This window comes from Canis lupus, chromosome 17 (assembly GCF_003254725.2).
Source record: "Canis lupus dingo isolate Sandy chromosome 17, ASM325472v2, whole genome shotgun sequence".
Classification (NCBI taxonomy): domain Eukaryota; kingdom Metazoa; phylum Chordata; class Mammalia; order Carnivora; family Canidae; genus Canis; species Canis lupus.
In genome coordinates, this window is record NC_064259.1 from 28139346 (window position 1) to 28160756 (window position 21411).

At 35.6% G+C, this 21411-nt stretch overlaps 1 long non-coding RNA gene across 2 annotated transcripts in view; it reads right to left on the bottom strand.

The window, feature by feature from the left end:
* Positions 1–19384: 19384 nt before the first annotated feature.
* The window catches only part of LOC112665086 (uncharacterized), a 28589-nt gene continuing 26562 nt past the window's right edge, over positions 19385–21411 (bottom strand). For both annotated transcript variants that reach the window (XR_003140203.3, XR_003140204.3), the window contains exon 4: positions 19385–19990. This is a non-coding gene — a long non-coding RNA (uncharacterized LOC112665086). The remainder of the gene's footprint in view (positions 19991–21411) is intronic.

Consider the following 21411-nt stretch of genomic DNA (forward strand, 5'->3'; position numbering starts at 1 on the left):
AGGAACATATGTGGAAACAATCAGATTTTCAAAATTTGACATCACTCTTTTCACTAAGACACCTACAAAAGACAACTACAGGAAATAATTCAAGTTTGAATATTTGTTTTGGAGAGTTCTGTGGGTACTCACTGAAGCACATTGAGAGTCTGGCTCAGTAGGTTTGTCATTGCTCTCCAGATGGTAAAACCACGGCAGTTTTTAAAATGATCATTCTTTGTCATCATCATCATCTAAAACAGAGGCCAGACATTAAGCCAGACCTATTCATTGGCTATGGTTTTGCTGCTCTCTGGTTGAAAGAGAGCAAGTAGCACAAAAAGAATGTTCATCAAAGAGAAGTCCAATGTTCTCCACATATTGAAGGTATGAGTTCATGTGTTTATGTATGTGTGTGTGTGCATGCATGCAGAGTAAAGGGATGGGCTAGAGTAAACATTTATTTATTTTCTTCTGTTCAGAAAAGCTTCTCCCTTCTTAAGTGAATTATTCAGGTAGTATTATTAGTGTCTGACAGCCACAAATGTTTCTTCTATATTCAAAGGAATAGTTATGTGAGTCACTTTGAACCAACCATGGCCTCTCATCTCATAGTAATGGTGATTTGTTCAAGGACTGGGAACCAAAATTGGAGAAAAAGGAGTTTCTTTCTCAGACATAAAAAGTCAAGTTGATTGTCCATCTTTCCTACTAGATCTTTTGTCATATGGCATTAGATATACTGACCTACAGAATGGAGCTAATAGAAATGAGATAAGAGAGAAAAAAAGCAGAGGGAAAGATATATTTTTAAAAAATCTTCCAATATTGCCATATACCACATCTTCTTTATCCATTCATCTTTCGATGAACAAAGAAGATGTGGTATATGTATACAATGGAATATTACTCAGCCATTAGAAAGGACAAATACCCACCATTTGCTTCGACGTGGAGGGACCTGGAGGGTATTATGCTGAGTGAAATAAGTCAATCGGAGCAGGACAAACATTATATGGTCTCATTCATTTGGGGAATATAAAAAATAGTGAAAGGGAATAAAGGGGAAAGGAGAAAAAATGAGTGGGAAATATCAGAAAGGGAGACAGAACATGAGAGACTCCTAACTCTGGGAAACGAACAAGGGGTGGTGGAAAGGGAGGTGGGTGGGTTTGGGGGTGACTGGGTGATGGGCACAGAGGGGGACACTTGATGGGATGAGCATTGGGTGTTATGCTATATGTTGGCAAATTGAACTCCAATTAAAAAAAAAAGGAATATTCTATCACCATTGGTGTTGGTAGATGTATCTTATTAGTTTAAGAAAGGCTACTTGTATTTCAGGATGAAAAGTTTGTTGCTTACTGATAAATCCTCATTAAAATTTTTTTCTGTATCTAAAAAAAAAAAATCTTCCAATATTAGTTTCCTGGAGCTGCCACAAACTGGGTGGTCCAAAATAAAAGAAACTTATTGTCTCACAGTCTGAAATGCAGAAGTCCCAAAGCAAGGTATTGTCAGGGCCACACTCTCTCTAGAGGCTCTGCCGGAAAATCCATTCCTTGCCTCTTCTGACATTTCCTGATCCAGTAGCCCATCATTTCAGGCTCTGCTTCTGTGGTCACATTGTCTCCTCCTCTTCTATGTGTTTGTCTTCCTCTGTGTTTCTTGGTCCAATATCTCTATATTTTATAAGGTTACATGTGATTGTACTTACGACCCACCCAGAAAAATGAGGCTAAAGTCTTGCTCTCAAGACTCTTAATCACATCTCAAAGTATCCTCTTATTGAAATAAAGTAACATTCAGAGGTTCTGATAATTAAAATGTGGACTTATCTATTTAGGGACCACCATCCAGCCCAGTACAGAATCTTTCCATAGTTTGATTATACAAGTCAGAATTCTCTTTCTCACTCCTCTAAATTTTTTTCACTTATTAACTTAGCTAAAATTAGATACTTCCTACTCATATCATAATAGTTTTCCATGTTTCAAAAGTAAAATGGTGGAATAACAATTATATGTAGTCTTCTCTCTTGTTTTGTTGTTTCTGTATAGTAGTAGAACTTATTGCTGGTCAGTATGTCAGTATAGAATCAAGAGTTGCAACTACATGTATGCTATTTTACCAATCAATTCCACTTACCTAATTATTTGTATAAATCTATTTAAAGTTATGCACAAAGATGCAGTAATGTTTATAGTAGAAAGTAAATTAGCATTCCAACAATAGAGAATTAGACTTCTGTCTCTGGTAATTTAGAAAACTGGATTATGTTCAATGTTTCTCTTCATTAAATCTATTAAAATGTTGAATGTATTTTTAAGTATATTTTTAAATACACCACTAAATTAAAAGAAAGAAAGCAATCCTCAGAGGTCAAACATAAAGTGAAAAGTAGAATCCAGAGAGATAAGTAGAACAGTGAAGCTGTGTTTACCCTGTGGGCATTTTTCAATTCTAAGCAACTTTAACTTGATTTTCATGGCTTTGCAATCCATGGGATGCAAGACCTGTATAGAGGAGTCTAGTGAAAATGATTTTCATAGAACTAGGATCACAAAGGCCTAATCTCTCAGTTTATGGGTGAAGCAAAAATCTCATCAACCTCCACACCCACATATAATGTATCATTAGAAGAGGAAAAAGGCATACAAGAACAAGCTCAAGAAAAGCTTGAGTTTTGTTCCTGGATAGAAGAAAAAAGAACACTTTCCCACACAGCTTCCCTTCCCCAGTTCACACTACCTCGGTCGTCTGAAAAAGAGCAGGCCAAGAATTTGGCTTTAAGAAGCCCAATTTCTTGTGTTCTTGGGTACTTGGTAGAAAAATAATGCAAATCTTTATGGAAATGCCCACTTTCAATAGAAGCCTCAAAGTATTGCCTCATTTAAAACTCCAAATGATATGAGTTTAGTGATTGAAAAAAAAAGTGAAGAAACAAAGAACAAATGAAACTAAGCAGGAAAAATAAATAAAAATGAATTCCCCTAAGCACAGAGTACAAAATAAGCATATTTATTCAATATAGAAATAAATAAAATGAAAAATTAATAATGTAAAGCTAAATAGTGTAATATACTTAGAAATTAAGATGATTGAAAAGTAAATGAATGGATCAATATCAGATTAGGTCTAAGAAAGTCGATTAACTTCTTTGTTCCAATTTCTTAATTTATGTGATTAAAATACTTATAATTAGTACTTACAGGCTTTTGTGTGAATCTAATGCAATATATGTGAAAGCACTACAGAATAAATAAAATAGTATTTGAATTCAATTATTTGTTTGCTGCTATATATTTATATATTAGCCTGTTATCTATATGCTTCCCATTACCCCTCAATTGGAGCAGACCAATATTCTGTTCTCCTTGTCCTAGGAAAAGTGCAAGACAGTCAAATAATGGAGGGAAAATTAAATCTAGGTCCTGGGCATGTGACAGAAGACATGAAAGAATATGTGATTAATCCTAGCCATTGTGAATAATTCTGAGGAAAGTACTAAGAACCGAAAGCCCACTTCTCCTAGCATAGTCCAGGGAGGGAGTATGGAGATGACAATAGTTCTACACAGGCAGAGAGAGAGACTGAGGCAGTTTCAAAGCATTTCCTTCCTGATCCAGTAATGTGCAATAGGTAGATGATTGGACTCCAATACACTAACATGGGATACAAGAACAACTTGCAATTGTGAGGAAAGCTTTAAATGGGGAACAGGGCCCATAAATGAAGATAAGACTGGATCGCAGATGTCAATATGAATTCCATCATAAACATATGATGACAGAGGCTACCAAATTGATATCACTTCCACCAAGTTACTTGGTCTTTTGCAATTTCAATATAATTTAAATTTGCTTCAAGGAAAGAATAGAAATGACCTTAAGTTGATTGATATTTCATTGTTTCCAGGCAGAATAAAAGACTGGAAGGATGATTAGATTTGATTATCATTATCAAGGGATGAGTTGTATATTATTAGCATTATATTACTTTGAATTTGTGGCTGAAGATTAATATTTATCACATATTCAGTATTAAGTATTTATTGCGATCATGATAGTGTGTTTTCAAATACTATACAAGGATTAAGTGATACAAAGACAAGCAACTCAGAGTATACCTTCAAGGATTTTATAGTCTAATAGAAGAGCAAGCATTATTACTCACTCAAGGAATTTTGTTTACTCCTGGAAAAATGTGAACATCAATTCATTATACCTTTTCAGGTCTAGTATCCTACCCAACTCTTCAGCTCACATTTGATGTATTTTTACATGTATCTCATACATTGCATAAGAATCTTTGCCATGGAGATTGTTTATGTGCTGAAAAGCTCTCAGCAAACTACAAGAAAAAAACAGAAAAATATCCAATGATTGCTTCAGCATTAGCAGTTTTTCAGAGATCAGCTACCTATATTAAATGCTTCAATATTTATATGAAATTATAAATATTTAAAGACTACAATCAGGTTGAAATGTTCGTATGAAATAGAAACCAGAATGAGATTTCAACATGGGTACACAGAGCGGACAATGTTTCTAGCTCAATGGGAGTTTTACTGAATTCTTCAGTTATGTCCTGGTTGTATTTGCATATAGGAATGGGAAAAAAATGGAGAAATAAAATACTCTGTGAGCAGGTAAATGACCAAAGAATTTCTTTTTTTTTTTTTTTTTAAGACTTTACTTATTCATGAAAGACACAGAGAGAGAGAGACACAGTCACAGGCAGAGGGAGAAGCAGGCTCCATGAGGGGATCCCGATGTGGGCAGGACTCCATCCTGGGACTCTGGGATCATGCCCTGAGCCAAAGGCAGATGCTCAACTACTGAGCCACCCAGGCTTCCCTAATTTCTATGTTGTTAAATAGTATTGACATGGAGACAGACTATAATGGTCAAGTAGCCTGATTTAGGTTGAAAATTTCTCAGAAATTTTCTGATACTCTTCATGTAATGAACTGCCAACATATAAAATGAAAAAGGATGTTTAACATTTGATAATGATGAACTCTGAAGACTAGAGAAATGCTTACTGGATTATTCTTGATATTACTTAAATAATTCTATCTCCTTCCTTTAGCTCAGTTTCTTCAGCATATATTTAAATATTCTCCTAGTTATTTATACCTGGAGTTTGGTTTCTCTGGATGTATGAAGCACAGAAATCTCACGCACATATCTTTACGTACATCATTTACTCCCTAAATAAAAGCCAAGAAAATGTTAGCTCATTTACACCAAGTCGTCCTCCTTTCTTTCTTTCAATGTATTATAGTTTTATCATTCTCTTCCTTCATATCCTCTCCAACACTTATAACTTTAAAGAATATTGCTAAATCTTTCTCAGTTTATTATCTTTATATCTACTTTCCACTCTATAAAGTAAGGCAATTATTGTTCCTATTTTTTCTTAATCCTTCCATTTTCTAGTCCTCTCATCACACTATTGCCAACATTGTCATCATTATTAATAAATAGTTCTCGAAGCACAAATCTATCATTAGACTGGTTTTAGTCACATGTAGTGGGAGGAGACCCATTTTATTGGATTAAAGAAAAAAGAAATATCTCTATTTTTCTTTTTTTAAAGATTTATTTATTTATTTGAGAGAGAAAGAAAGCAAGAGCGTGCATGAGCAGGGGTAGGGACAGAGGGAAAGGGAGAGAGAAAATCTCAAGCAGCCTCCCTCCTGAGCATGGAGCCCAATGCAGGGCTCAATCTCTTGACCCTGAGATACTGTCCTGAGATGAAACCAAGAGTTGGACATTCAATTGACCGAGCCACGCAGGCATTCCATATCTGTTTTTCTTTTTAAAGAAGTATAGAGGTAGGTAGTTCTGAGTTCAATACCAGATCTCTTCTCACCAGATTTCCTCAGTCTGTTCTACTATTCTGCTCTACCATTCTAGGGCAGAGATGTCATTGTCAAGATCAAATGTGGCCCAAAGCAGCTCATGTGGCTCTAGGTATCACAGAAGCAAAGCAGGCAGAAAGTTACAAAAAAAAAAAAAAAAGAAAAAAAGAAAAAAACAAGGTGGGGGGGAGATGTGAGCCTCTTCTTTTTAAGAAGACTTCCTGTCGTTTCATCACATTATTCCCACTTTAATCTTCTTGGTCGTATGGCCATATTCAGACAGTTGCAGTCTGTGGTGGCCAGTGTATTTGTCTAGCAAAGTAAGTTCTTTTAGGAACTAATTATTTAGTAAGTAATAGAAGATAATAAAATTGTGAGGCTACTAGCATTCCTTTATACAACAATCATCCTTAGCACTTGGTTTATTGGTTACGTTTCAAAATTGGAAATTAGTAAACAATGTTTTCATTATGAACTTGGAGAGGCATTGTCCAATGGCAGGTTAGTTTCCTAGCATTATTTTTTTTCTCTCTGAATTCAATGCCAGGATTCTAGTTTGCTGACATAGATTCTCTTTTTTTATATTCAAACAATTGTCTAAAATTATATCATATCTAAGTTTGCCTTCCATGATTTTCTTGTAAGAATTATGCATTTCCTGGAATTTCAAATTATCTCCTTTTGTTTTGCACTTCTGTGCCTTTACATAACCACAAATAATTTACATTAAGTTTCCTTTTTTAAGATTTTATTTATTTATTCATGAAAGACAGAGAGAGGGCAGACACAGAAGTAGGCTCCTTGAAGGAAGCCTGATGTGGGTGGGACTTGATCCCCAACCTGGGATTACCTCCTGAGCTAAAGGAAGATGCTCAACCACTGAGCCACCCAGGGTCCCTACATTCCAAGTTTCAATATATCTATTGATTGCTGTAGTTTGATTTCTGTTTTACTTATGGCTTTTTAAAAAAATCATTTTAATTTTTTTCTAGGACTCTAACTCTTCCTAGAATCTGGACTTGCTATCTAACTTTAAATAATGATTTCATCTTAAGACTTTTGATCCACTGTTTCATAAAAGTAATTTATATTATGTAATTTTGGAGAAGTACCTCCTCAAGCAAATCCCTTATAAAATCGATGTATAAAATAATTTTTCTGGTGTTGCAGCATGGTTCAAAATGTGTAGTATATACTCATGTAGCATTTTCTCATATATTATTAGTAAGTTGACAGTGAATAGAATTTGGCATTGAAACTTGTTTAGATTATACAAGACAAAAAAAATTATTCAAGGCATATTTCCTCTGTCTTCTAATATTCAAAGTTACTCATGAGAAGTTCTGATGTTGTTAATTTGTAGGAAACCAGCTGCTTAAACAAACAAACAAGCAAAACAAAAACAATAATAAAATATACAGTATTCAACTAAGGGAAATCAATTCCATTTTAAAAAGTACACAGTATCCCCTTGCTTTCCTTCTTTCAGTTCTCTCTGCAAAGTTCCTAGACATGATGTGTTGAATTTCCTGAGCTGATTTCTAAAGGTCTTATATTTTCTCTTCTTTTTTTAAAGTTTTTATTTTAATTCCAATTAACATACAATGCTATATTAGTTTCAGGTATATGATACAGTGTTTTAACAGTTTCATATATCACTTGGTGCTCATCACAAGTGCCCTCCTTAATCACCTGTTTAACCCATCCTCTCCCCAACCTCGCCCATAACCATCAGATTGTCCTCTATAAGTAGGAATCTGTATCTTACTTTGATTCTCTTTCTCATTTTTTCCATCACTTGTTTTGTTTCTTAAATTCTATATATGAGTGAAATCAAATGGTATTCATCATTCTCTGATTTATTTTACTTAGCATAATACTCTCTGGCTCCATCTATGTCATCGCAAATGGCAAGATTCCATTCTTTTTATGGCTGACAATACTCCATTTTATATATATATATATATATATATATATATATATATATTATGTTATGCATTATATATATGTTTCTTTACCCATTCATCAATTGATGGACACATGGACACATATCTAAATAATGCTGCTATAAACATAGAGGTGCATGCATTCCTTTGAATTAGTGTTTTTGCATTCTTTGGATAAATGCCCAGTAGTGTGACTGCTGGATCATAAGGCAGTTCTATTTATGGAGGAAACTCCGTACTGTTTTCCACAGGGGCTACGCCAGTTTGCATTCCAACCGACAGTGCACAAATATTCCTTTTTCTCCACATCTTCACCAACACCCATTGTTTCTTGTGTGGTTGATTTTAGCCATTTTGAGAAGTATGAGGCAATAGCACATTATAGTTTGGATTTGCATTTTCTGGATGATAAGTTATGGTGAGCATCATTTCATGTGTCTGTTAGCCATGATTCATGCATGGCTGTTAGCCATGAATTGTCTATTCATGCTTTCTGCCCATTTTTAAATTGAATTTTTTGATTTTTGGGTTTTGATTTTTATAAGTTCTTTATATATATAGGATACTAACCCTTTTTTGGATATGCCATTTGCAAATATCTTCTCCCATTCCATAAATTGACTTTTGGTTTTGTTGATAGTTTTCTTCATTGTGTAGAAGTGGTTGCTTGTTTGTTTGTTTGATGCAGTCTTAATAGTTTATTTTTGCTTTTATTTCTCTTCCCTCAGGAAGTATATCTAGAAAGAACGTGCTATGGCTAATGTCAAAGAAGTTGCTGCCTGTGTTGTCTTCTAGGATTTTTATGGTTTCAGGTCTTACATTTAGGTCTTTCATACATTTTGAATTTATCTTTGTGCTGGTGTAGGAAAGCAGTCCAGTTTCATTGTTTTGCATATTGCTGTCTCGTTTTGCAGCACCATTTATTGAACAGACTGTCTTTTTCCCAGATTAATTGGCTGCATAAATGTAGGTTTACTTTTGTGTTTTCTATTCTGTTCTATTGATCTATGTGTATATTTTTGTGCCAGTACCATACTGTTTTGATCACTACAGTTTTGAACTCTGAAATTGTGATGACTCCAGTTTTGTTTTTCTTTACAAGAATGCTTTGACTATTCAGGGTCCTTTGTGGCTCCATACAAATTTTAGGATTATTTATTCCAGTTGTATGAAAAATGCTGTTGTTGTTTTGATAGGGATTGCCTTAAATGTGTAAATTGCTTTCAGTAGGACAAACATTTTAATAATATTTATTCTTCCAATCCATAAGCATGGAATTATTTCTATTTCTTCGTGTCATAAATTTCTTTCATCAGCTTTTTTTTTATTGTTTTCAGAGTACAAGTCTTTCACTTCTTTAGTTAAGTTTATTCCTAGATATCCTTTTTATTTTGGGTGCAATTGTAAGTGGGACTGTTTTCTTAATTTTTCTTTCTGCTGCTTCATTATTGGTGTATAAAATGTAACAGACTCTGTACATTGATTTTATATCCTATGACTTTACTGAATTAATTTATCAGTTCCAGCAGATTTTTAGTGCAGTCATTCAGATTCTCTATAGAGTACCATGTCATCTGCAAAGAGTGAAAGTTTGACTTCTTCAGTGATTTAGATTCCTGTTATTTCTTGTTGGTGTCTTATTGCTGTAGGTTAGGCCCTCCAGTACTATGTTGAATAAAAGTGTTCTATAGTTTAGGAAACAGTCTTTACCTTCCAGTAAAGTTTAGGAAACAGTCTTTACCTTCCAGTCTTTACCTTCCTGTATTTTAACCATCAATTATTTCTTTTTCTGTATCTATTTTTCATGATATTTTGTTTCTTCTAATGACTATGATATATTTGCAAATCTAAATTGGTTACATTACAGATTTATTTTCCAAATGCTTTTCTGTTTGCTTAATCTATATTTATTTGATTCTCTACATGACTACCAAGTCTATATTCTCTCTACAATTCTCTCTTCAATGCAATTATAATTAACAACTCAGCTGTAGTTTAGTAAAAATTGATAAGATGTTTCTAAGCCTTATATGAAAATGCAAAAGAATAGATATTGAAGAAGAACAGAAAGGAAGGATTTACAGAAACAGATAATACAATTTCCAATAGGGATAAAACTTTCCATTGTTTGTAGAAAATATGATTGTATGCATAAAAATAAATAAATAATATTAAATACATGTATTTAGAAAGCTTACTGGATGCAAGTTATAAAAATATGTACCTAAAGACAAATCCAAGAGTAATAAAACAGCATTATTTGTAATACAAAAAATGAGAAACAACCCAATGTTTTGTTAGGAATATATTAAGAAACAAATTGTGGTGTGTTCATACAATGGAATGCTATACATATCCTTTCCATGTAGCTTTATAGATCAGAGAATACCCAGTCATTTCAATATAAATGGCCAGTTGACTTGATTACTTTTTAAAGTATACTTTTCTACCTATATTTTATTTTGTATAGCATAAAAATCCATTCTTTTTTTTTTCATTTATTCATAAAATATTTGTTGAAGACTCTCTTCCAGGCACAAAGGTGGCTTAAAACACCAAGTATGGTTTATTAACAGGGAAATATCAATTAAAAATCCAGACAAATGTTAAATTATTACTGGAATGAACATCACCAATGAGAAGCATAGTGACCTTAGAGAATTCTTAATAGGGAAAAAATACAGTTTGAGTTGAGAGAAGTCATGATTGGCAAAGTCATTGTGGAGCTGAGGTCTCAGAATTCTGAGTGGAAACTCAACAAGGGAAATGGATTGGGAAAAAATGGTTCCAAGGAGGGTCCCCTGTTACACTTGAGAAATGCAGTCTGATGTGACTATAGCAGAGACCGAAATGAACTATATATTCTGAGATAAAAATCTGAAAATCATTGGAAGCTTAAATACTTAAGACCTTATCAGCCACATGAGAGATTTTGTTGAGGGCCTTATCAGCCATGTCAGAAATTTTGCTTTCTTTTCCCCCTAAGAGCAATAAATGTCCATTGAAGGAGAGTGACATGTTCTCATTTGCATATTTAACAGACCAACCCTGACACACTAAAACATCTCTTTTTCCTATGACTACTAGGCAAAGGTCCAGACATCAGGTAATGGTGAATTAACAAAGTTAAATGCTACCAACCTTAAAGCCATTCTATCCTCAGATATCATCTGTGAAGATGAGTTCTCTACTAGCTTCCTTTCTGAAGATGCTCTTAATATATCCAACATACAAGGCAAAACCACAGCTCTGATTATACCAATCCATTACTAAAATTAAAAAAGTCTTACTTTTAATTGACAATGAATTAAGTATAGATTCATAGATCAAGGTTTATCCACTCTGTCCCCTCCCTACATCTTAAACCTAAATTTCCTCTGCTCTCCCACTTGTATATCACTGGTATGTTACATGTTATACACATTATTGAACAGTCTGTGCTTTTCTGCCTCTTCCTTCATCATGCTATTCTCTTTCCTAGAAGTCTCTGCCTATTGTTTGTTTCTTGAAGTCCTAGTAATTTTCAAGGTCATTCTCAAATGTCATACTCTTTATAAAGCTCTTTTGATTTATCCCCATCTAATAAAACTGTGATTGCTTAATCTTACAAATTTCCATAGCACTAAATTGTTCTTCCCCCCACACAGAACTTTTATCTTTTGCCCTATAATATCACTATTTATTCATTTGCCATATCTCTTCCACAGGGAACAAATAGTATCATAGTCCCCTAGGCACTCACTAAAATGTCACATAAAATATTTCAAGGAAAATAGGTTTCCAAAAATATTTACATAATGGAAACTAACTAGGGATTTGGATATTTTGCCTATTAGTCCTCTCCATATGTATTTCTGGTGATGAAATCTGGAATATATTAAAAGCATTAAAATGGAAAAATGAAACTGTTTCAAAAACCACATTTAAAATTAAGTATATGATAAAGATCTTGGTGTTTCTTTAAATCTTGCTTATCAGAGAAAAAACATATATACACATATCTTCAAACCCTGTTAAAATCACCTATGTACACTTTTACTGCCAGGTGGTGTCATATTAATATCAACGAAAAGAACCTGCAAATCTAAACTTAAAAGTATAAACTTAAAAGTATGATGAGGTCATCAAACAAGGTTACAAAAATGCTGAAGGCCAACACATGTTCAGAACTCATTTAAATTGGAACTTCATAACTTTAAAACAGATAAATTTCCAGTGTTCAAACCTCATGAAAAATTCTTTGGTTGAATTACTGCTAACATGAAATACAGCTTTTCTTCAGGAACCATAATGAAAAGGCAATGACAATGATCTACTACAAAAATGCTACTCGCATTCATGTTAAATCAGAGCTTAATGTTCATCTCTTTTGATTTGCTATTTCAATAACTAAATTATTAAATTCCTACTATGTTCAAGGCAATACATATAAAACTTTAATATTAATTAACATATAGATACCTATTGCCTTTTACATAGTAGGAGAAACACATAAATGATATACATGTATAAATATAAATTTATAAATATAAATATATATGAATGCATGATCATATTTACCAATGTAGGTACTTACAGGAGGGCTATAGAGATGCTCTATATTGGGGCAGATTGAAAAATCTCATCACATGCTTAAACAATCATTTAAAGAAGCTGAAAAGTAAAAAGATCAGTAATGATCAAATAACTAAACTGATATTTTATTAAACAAAGCAACATAATCAGATTTTATCTTATTCCACCTTAAGAATCAAATTAAATCACCCAGGCAACATCTCAGGTTGTCAGACAGCAAACCAACTAGAAAAGGTTTGTTTATCTACGTGTTTAATAAGCCATTTAGATCTCAATGTAAAAAATTATAGTATAAAAATTAAATATATACCTACTGAATTGAGATAAGCTAAGTTTTCACTGTACTTTAAAAAATATCTCCACTTCTTTTTTACCCACATGCAACCATTCTATTTCCATCTCATTATTATGACTTCCCTCATCCTCCATGCACATCCATTGTACAACTATTCCTTCATTGCAGAATGCATCAAGATCAGAGGCTCTACATAAATAATTGATATCATGATAGAAATATAGCATGAATGACATTCACAAGGATTATGTTCTCATGCTTGATCTAAAAACTTTGAAAAGTATTTGCCTTCAGGGTTCTTGATTATCTCAAACTATAATGCTGCACAGTTACAATGAGGAAGTGGCACATTTAAGAACTGTGAAAGATTTATTTTTGAAAATAACAGAAGGAAAAATTGTGGGCTGTTGAACTATCATATAGAAGAAAAAAATCCATCCCACTCTTTTTGCTATTATATTGTTTGAGAAGTCGCAGTAAATCTTCACTCTGGCTACCATCCTATTTTATTTTACTATAACTATCATCACTTTTACTATGGAATGCTTTATGGGGCACTTTAGCCCTCAGCTCTTTTGCTAAGCGCTTGTACTGATATCACAGGATCTATCAAGCATTTTAACCAGTTTATTCTTTGCTTTCAGACCATGACGAGAAACCATTATCATGGCTTTAAAAAAGTATATTTGGCCATCACATCCCAAGGAAAAAATCCTTATTTTAATCACATTTTAGGATATCTCTCCCCACTCTATCATAATAGAAATTTCTGTAAGAATAAAACCACCATAGAAAAGGTGAAAGAATTTCTTGCCTGGAAAGAGCCCCTCCCTTCTCCATGCTGTACCAGCACCAGCTAAAGAGCAGGTGGCATGAATGGTTGGTTCCTGTTGTTTAGGGGCTGATCCCACAGTTGCACATCACAAGTGTCAATGAAGGAAATGCAAACAGAAATGCTCTCCACTCAGACTCACCTCCTTCAGTTCTTTATTTTTCTCAAAATATTTTCTTTCCTGAGTCCCAGGGAGAGTTTCCAGATAATTTCCACACTTTCCAACAGAACCGGCCAAGAATGTCATCCTTCTTTTTTAATTATTATTTTTAAAGATTTTATTTATTTATTTGAGAAAGAGAGAGAGAGAGAGCACACAAGCAGAGGGAGGGGCAGAGGGAGAGAGAGAAGACTCCTCACTCAACAGGGACCCTGATGTGATGCTGGGCTCTATCTCAGGACCCCAGGATTATGACCTGAGCTGACCTCAGATACTTAACCAAAGGAGCCAACCAGGTGCCCCTAGAATATCATCTTTCACATTCACTAGTTAAGTCACAATTCCAATAAACTGTAATCACCCTTAACGTCATGAACTGTATCTATCTTGTTTGTTACTATATTCCTGATGATAAAGATTATGCTAGGTCCAAAACTGTAACCTAATAAATATCTGTTAGATGACAAATAAGTGAATATATAGGATAAAAAATACTAGAAATTTGAAGGTTTATTTATAGTTGTGTACCTTAAGAACTGTCCAAAATATCCAACTATATATGCAGAAGTAGTGTCTTTAAATAGAGAGAACAAGGGCACTTGGGTGGTTCAGTGGTTGAGTGTCTGCCTTTGGCTCAGGTCAGGATCCCAGGGTCCTGGGATTGAATATTGTATCAGGATCCCCACAGAGAGTCTGCTTCTTCCCCTATGTCTCTACCTCTCTCTCTGTGTCTCTCATGAATAAATAAATAAAATCTTTTAAAATAAAAAAAAAATAGAACAACTACTTTAAGCATTAGGTGATGTTCAGCATCTCTTAAAATAGTAGCAACTTCATCATCTATACAGATGGGCCAACTAGAGCTCATGGGTCAAACCTGATCCACAACACATTTTGATAAATAAAGCTTCATTTATTTATACACTTTTTTATACAGTTTTTAAATAGTTGCTTCTGCACAAGACTACAGCAGAGTAGCAGAGTTGCAACAGAGACCATACAGCCCACATAACCTAAATATTTGTTATCTGGCTTTCTACAAAATGTTTGCCAACTCCTGATCTATAAGAAAGACACAAGTATGTCCACGGGAGATAGACTCGGACTGACAAATATTTTGCGAGATGAATTCTGTTGGGCTGGCGAGACTGGGGACCTCAAAACGGTCGACCCCAGGCCAGCAACCTCCCAATAAGGCCGCCTTGCCGCCCTACCCTACCTTAGCACACAGAGACCTGCAACCCTTGCCCTGCCTGGAATGCCGCCCTACCCCCATCTTCCCACTAACACCACTTTAGCCGCCCTACCTTAGCACACAGAGACCTGTAACCCTTGCCCTAATCGGAATGCCGTCTTGTACCCATCTTCCCTCCTAAAACTCTTTATAGACCCCCCTGCAGTTTGCTTGGGCGGGACTTCCCCGCTCTCTGGCTCTCTCCCTCCCCTGCGGGCCCCGGAACCTCCCCCCAAAGCGCTTCCCATTAAAAGCCTGTTTGGACCAACTTTTGCCTGGCCTCTCTATTCCATTTCACTACCGATCGGATTAAACCTGACAAATCCCCTTGCCAAAGGAATTATCACGCCAGCCTTATCCCTAAGCTCCTATGTTCTATCCAAGAACTACTAACCTGATTCTACTTGTGTTCTCCATCCACCATGTATTTAATGCTCCTATCACCCCCAAGCTGTATTCCACTCTTTGTCCCAACAGTGAAATGCCAGCTCCTTCTGCATGCATCCTGAAGTATGATGTCACTGTTCCTGCATTCTAACACCCCATTCCCACACTCACCTCCTAGGTCATTCAGTGAGCTATCCATTCTCTGCTTCTCTCAGCTCCACCACATTTTATGGTCATATTCCAGCCCATTTCATGCATTTATATATCTGCCAGATCCCTGAAAATATTTTGGTCTGTGCCTGCCTTCTCCTCCTGGTCCTGTAATAAAGTTTATCATACAGACTTAAGTCTCAAGTCTATTAAGTGAGTCTCATACTAAACTTATTTATCCTGAAAACCCACTCACTCTTCTACTGATTCATAAAGCATTGCCCAGTTTCACAGTGAGCCTACAAACTGCTCAAAATCTGCTTTAAGAGGAAAATGCCCTACCACACTTGGGAAAACCCAGAAGACAAGACTCAAGGGAAACTCCTATAGGTTTTTAGCAAAGGGCAGGGCAAAGACAGGCTCACCAGTAATTTTTCATATTATGACAAGTCTGCCTCGGGCACTTGGTCAGGATTTTCTGAACCCTTATGGCAACTACTTGATAAAGCTCTTTTTTAAAAAATAAAAATACATAGGATTTGTTTGAAAGGAGATTAAAGATAAAATACTTGGAGGAATACAAAAAAAACTAAAAGTTGCTGGCAACCCTAGATACATTTGTTCTAAAGGGGAGAATATATGAAGTTCAAAAATGTTGCTAATGAGGCTAAGGCCACTGCCTCCATCCCTCTATGAGTTTATTAGCTTTGTACAAAGAAAGATGCAATTTAAAAATCACTATCTAAACCCTTAACCTCAATCCATCTGCTGATAAATATGTGCCACTGCTCTGGAAGGAGACCAGGGTCTGGCAACAAGTCACCATCAGCCAACTACCTTCACTGTAAGAAAACTCACTCACACTGCTGGCCAGCATTTTGTCATGTATACAATGGAGTAAGAGTTAAAATAGCCAAGTAAAAATTTAGTCTTTAAAAGTAACACATTATAAAAATTGACTTGAAGTGTTCTCTGGGCAAACTAGTTTACACTTTCAAAACATCCTGGTCCATGTACCTACCTCTCCAATGGACTGTTAGAAAACCCTCCCTCTGGGATTTTGCTTCTTGCATGACACTTTCCAATCTCTCTGCCATTGGCTTATACAACATTAGCAAAAATTCAAAATAAAACATTATATTTTCCTTCATATAATTACTTTGTGGCCCCTGATCCTTTCGAGATTCTATCCATACTATTTTTTTACAACAAATTTGAGATTCCTTTTTTCTCTCTTTGAAACCCTCTGCATTTATAATTACTTTTTTTAATTTTTATTTATTTATGATAGTCACACACACAGAGAGAGAGAGAGAGGCAGAGACATAGGCAGAGGGAGAAGCAGGCTCCATGCACCGGGAGCTCGACGTGGGATTCGATCCTGGGTCTCCAGGATCGCGCCCTGGGCCAAACGCAGGCGCTAAACCGCTGCGCCACCCAGGGATCCCGAAACCCTCTGCATTTAGACAGTTATCCCAAATGTTCCACAAATATATGCAGTTTTAGTAGATTTAGTAATGTTATTACTCTCATTTATCTAACATTCAGTTCTTAGGCAACTTTTACTTGACCTATCGATGATATTGGGCACAACTGACCACAACCACCTTCTTTTTTTTTTTTTTTTAACAACCACCTCCTTTATTTTTTTAAAAGATTTATTTATTTACTTATTCATGATAGACAGACAGAGAGAGAGAGAGAGAGAGAGAGAGAGAGAAAGAGGCAGAGACACAGGAGGAGGGAGAAGCAGGCTCCATGCCGGAAGCCAGACGCAGGACTCCATCCCAGGACTCCAGGATCGCGCCCTGGGCCAAAGGCAGGCGCTAAACCGCTGGGCAACTCAGGGATCCCCACAACCACCTTCTTTAAAGCATTTTCTTCAGTTGACTTCAGGACACATGACTTGGATCTCATCCTTTCTCTCCAGGCATACATATAACCCAATCAAAATAAAGATGTCATATCATTCTACTTCTCACTTCAACACTTGACTTGTCATCTTGCTCAGTCATTGTGAAAGTCCAGTATTATGCCCTATAAGCCCCTCTGAGCTAGGAGCATCATTGCCTCCCTCCAGTCTACACTCTCTCGCACCAATTGGTTCAGGCACACTTCTCTATGTCTTTGCATTGATTGATCCTTATCCCTGGAATGCCCTCTGTCCCCCTACCACATATGGTCATGTCCACTTGGCTCATTTCTTTCTATTGATGGCTTTAAATAAATGTCATTTTCCCTCACTGCCCTCTGATATTTCCTATTCTCACTACATTATTTTTCTTTTAGTGCTTATTTTTCGTTCATCATCCTGCACACGTTTTTGTTGTTGTTGTTGTTGTTTGTTTTCTTTTTTAAGGCCTATTTTTACCACTAGAGCATAAGGACCATAAGGGCAATGATTTGTCTCCACAGCTTTACTGCCAGAATCTAGAATATTGTAGACTCTCAATAAATGTGTGTTGGATATATTTACAACAGAATGACTAAAAGGCTCCAGTCAACTGAGTTTTGTTTGCTTCTACAACCAGCTCCTTTGTCATGCCTGTGACTGAATACTACAGCCTGTTCCCAGAAACCCTAATGAAGGCCAGCTGCTCTTGCTTACTGGACTTCTGCACTACTTTTTCAGCTTTACAAATATCTACTCATCATCAACACCTTCCTGAAGCATTTCTGCTGCTACTTTGCCTTTGTCAGAATCATATGCAGATGGCTATCACCCAGTACAAAGTGTTTGCAGGCACTTGCTAACTTGTTTGTCTCCCCCTTAGCCTTAAGCTCATTGAGGATATTTAGAAAGTAGATAACAAACACCATGCAAAGCAGAGACATTTTACCCTCTAGCCAACGTCTGCTCAAAGAGATAATATATATGCTAAAAATTCTGAATACTTAAGTATCTAGAGTTTAGAATAATATAAACAAGTTAGAAAGGAAAAAGCGCAAAGGTGAAAAACAGAAAGAATGATTTAACATGAATTTTTACTTTTTGGGAAGCAAATTACTCATTCAATCATTAATTCACTAAACAATTTTTGATGGCCTATCCTAGGCTGTACACTATTCCACGATGTTGAATGTGAAGGAGAATAAACCCCAACCACCAAGCTTCATGGAACTCACACTCTGACCAGGAAGACTTGTAAGAAGTACGTCTAGATCAATTCTCATTTTTCTACTCCATCTGCAATCACTGCCATAATACAACTCTCCATTCCTAAGAAGAGTTGTAAAATAATGGAATCATTTATTTTTTACCTAAATTTGACACAAACATCTGGTGTCTAAAATATTCATTAATACTTTAAATCTCCCAAGAATATTTAAATCTCACAATTTTTGATAACATGTTCAATTCTAGCTTACATGTTAGTGAGGTAAAACATGGACAGCCAAACTTAAATGACATCTTCTCTCTTTTGTATGACCTGTTTTTCAAAAATGTGTTAATTATTTTAACAAATATTGGTTGTTATATAGCGGGGATCTTTCTAGCATGGAGGTCCCAAGGAAAGACAAAAACAGACAATGTAACCACATGGAGATTCTATTCTGGTATAAAATAAAAAAAAAATACACATATGATAGATCAAGTGCTGATAAAATCTATGGAGAAAAAGGAACCTGGGTGAGGGACTGATCAGGTAATGAGGATAGAAGGTGTGTTTGTGTTGGAAATGCTGTAGAGAAATCCTAGGTATATAGAGGAGCTGGTAAAAAATCTCTTGCATAATCACACTTAATCATAAACCTGGAGGAACTGAGAGAGAGAGCCATCTGGAGGAAATCTGGGGGAAGCAAAAATCTAGGGGAAGAATTAGGTGTGTATATGTGTGTGCATTTCACAACCTCTTCTTATTACACGAATTTGAAATTTATTTTATCCACTCAAGGAAATTACATTATATTTTATTTCAAATTAAACTTTCATTTTCTTTTTAAAGAAATGCTTGTTGACTTTGATGCCCTTCTTGCTGGACCCAATATCCGATTTCCTCAAATGCCAGGAGATTCTCTGTTGGACATCCATTTTAATTTTAGAGCTTTCCACAAATACTATTTCAGCATAAGGCAGCACACCATCAGTGATCATGGGGACAGGATGAAGTATGCATTTGCAGCTCATCCCCTGGGTATAGGATGCAGTACCCATTTTTTTTTTATGTCCCCTCCTGGGTGTCCATCTGTCTGTTGCCTGATGATTTGAGGCACAGCAATGTGTCTGGTTGTTCCTCTTACAGTTACACTGGCCATAATCCTGAAGGCTGCTCGAAAAATCTCTCCTTTTTTCATTTGCTGCTTCTAAGCAGGTAGCTGCTTTCACCTTTCAGGCAAACCTTCTCCTATGGAAATGGTGCTCAGTCATTTCTTCTGTCTTTCTAGCGGTCATCAGACTTTTGGTTCCATGAAGTGTATACCGTGTATTCCAGAGCTAACTACTTAACTGTAGTTACGTATGTGTGTTTTTCCCAGAAATTTAGAGCAGGAAGGAGATGTATGTGCTCAGTTGCCTTGATCCAATCACAGTAAACATGCTTTCACTAAAGATCATATAAGTACCTTATAAATTAAATTCAGAATAAATGAAACCAATTTATAAAACATAATTTAAAAGTACACATATATATAAAGTATATGTACATATATATATGGTTAAACAGTGTAATCTCTGTGATCCTTATAATTAAAAGGTGAGATATAAATTTAAAAATAAGTAAATTTTGTTATGAAATTTCAACAACTTTATATCATTTTATACTTTTCATTTGTTTCTTTATCATTCTCTTCTCCTAAGAGGATTTAAGCAGAAATGTCTCCATCCTAAAGTGTTACGGAAATCCTTATTTAGCTGTACCTAAGGAAACTCTTGCTGAGGCTTCTTTCCTTTGTATTTTCCCATTGTCAATGGGTCCTCTTTGTGCCCTGTGTTGCTCACATCTCTTATGAATCCTCTCAGGGTAGCCATCCATTCTCTCAGGTCAATTTTTCCTCCTTCCTTATTTCCTTCCTTCCCCTTTTACTACTGTAGAAAACCCATTCTTTCTACAACTACTAAAAGTTTTCAGTAACGGTGGAAACAATATAAGAATCATCCTAGCTTGTTCAATTATTGATGCTTCAGCACCTTCTATGCATAAATCATAATAGCAAAATTTGAGTGAACACTGCATGCCAAGCAGTGTTCTAAGCATTTCACATATAGTCAATCATATTATCCTCACCCTGGCCAAGTGGTAAGGCACAATACTCCCTTTCAAAGGTGAAGTAACTCATTCAGAGAAAGGCTACATTATTCACCTAGATGGTAAGCTAGGAATTATGAGGTAAGGTACATACCACGGCATTTTTAGCATTCCAGCTCTTAACACTACTTGGCTTTACGACATTAGGTAATAGGTGAAGATACAGATTAGTAGGACATGACATGGGTTCCACACTCTAGGATTTTACAATAAACAGTGAGTAGTTATATCAGTTCCTTAAAGCCTCCTTTCCTGAAGGTCAGCATACACTATGCCTACTGATCTTTAGTAAAGTATTTAAATGGCAAAACACGTTTGCTAATCAGAACTTACAGTACAGTCCTTTCCAAAATTGTTTACTAGAACAGCACTGCCCGCAATGTGATTTATAGAACAGTGACTCTGTAGCATGTTAAGCATAACAATAACAAAGGAATCAATGGTGACATGATAAGGGTGGGGTTAATATTTTAGGGTGAGGAGCTCTGAAAACCTCACAGCAAAAAACTCACAATGGGAGTTTAAACGTGGAGACTAATTTGGAAATAAGGTTTGGAACACCAAAGAATCAATGACTGACTTTAGGCTGAGAAGTCTAGATATGATTTCATAATTTGAAAGAAAGAAATGGGGGGAAAAGTATGAAAATAAAGTTAAATGACTCTAGTTAACTTGGGTCGGGTATGGGAAAACTTCAAGCAGTCTAGGTTACTGGTCTCAGTACTCAGAATACTGTGC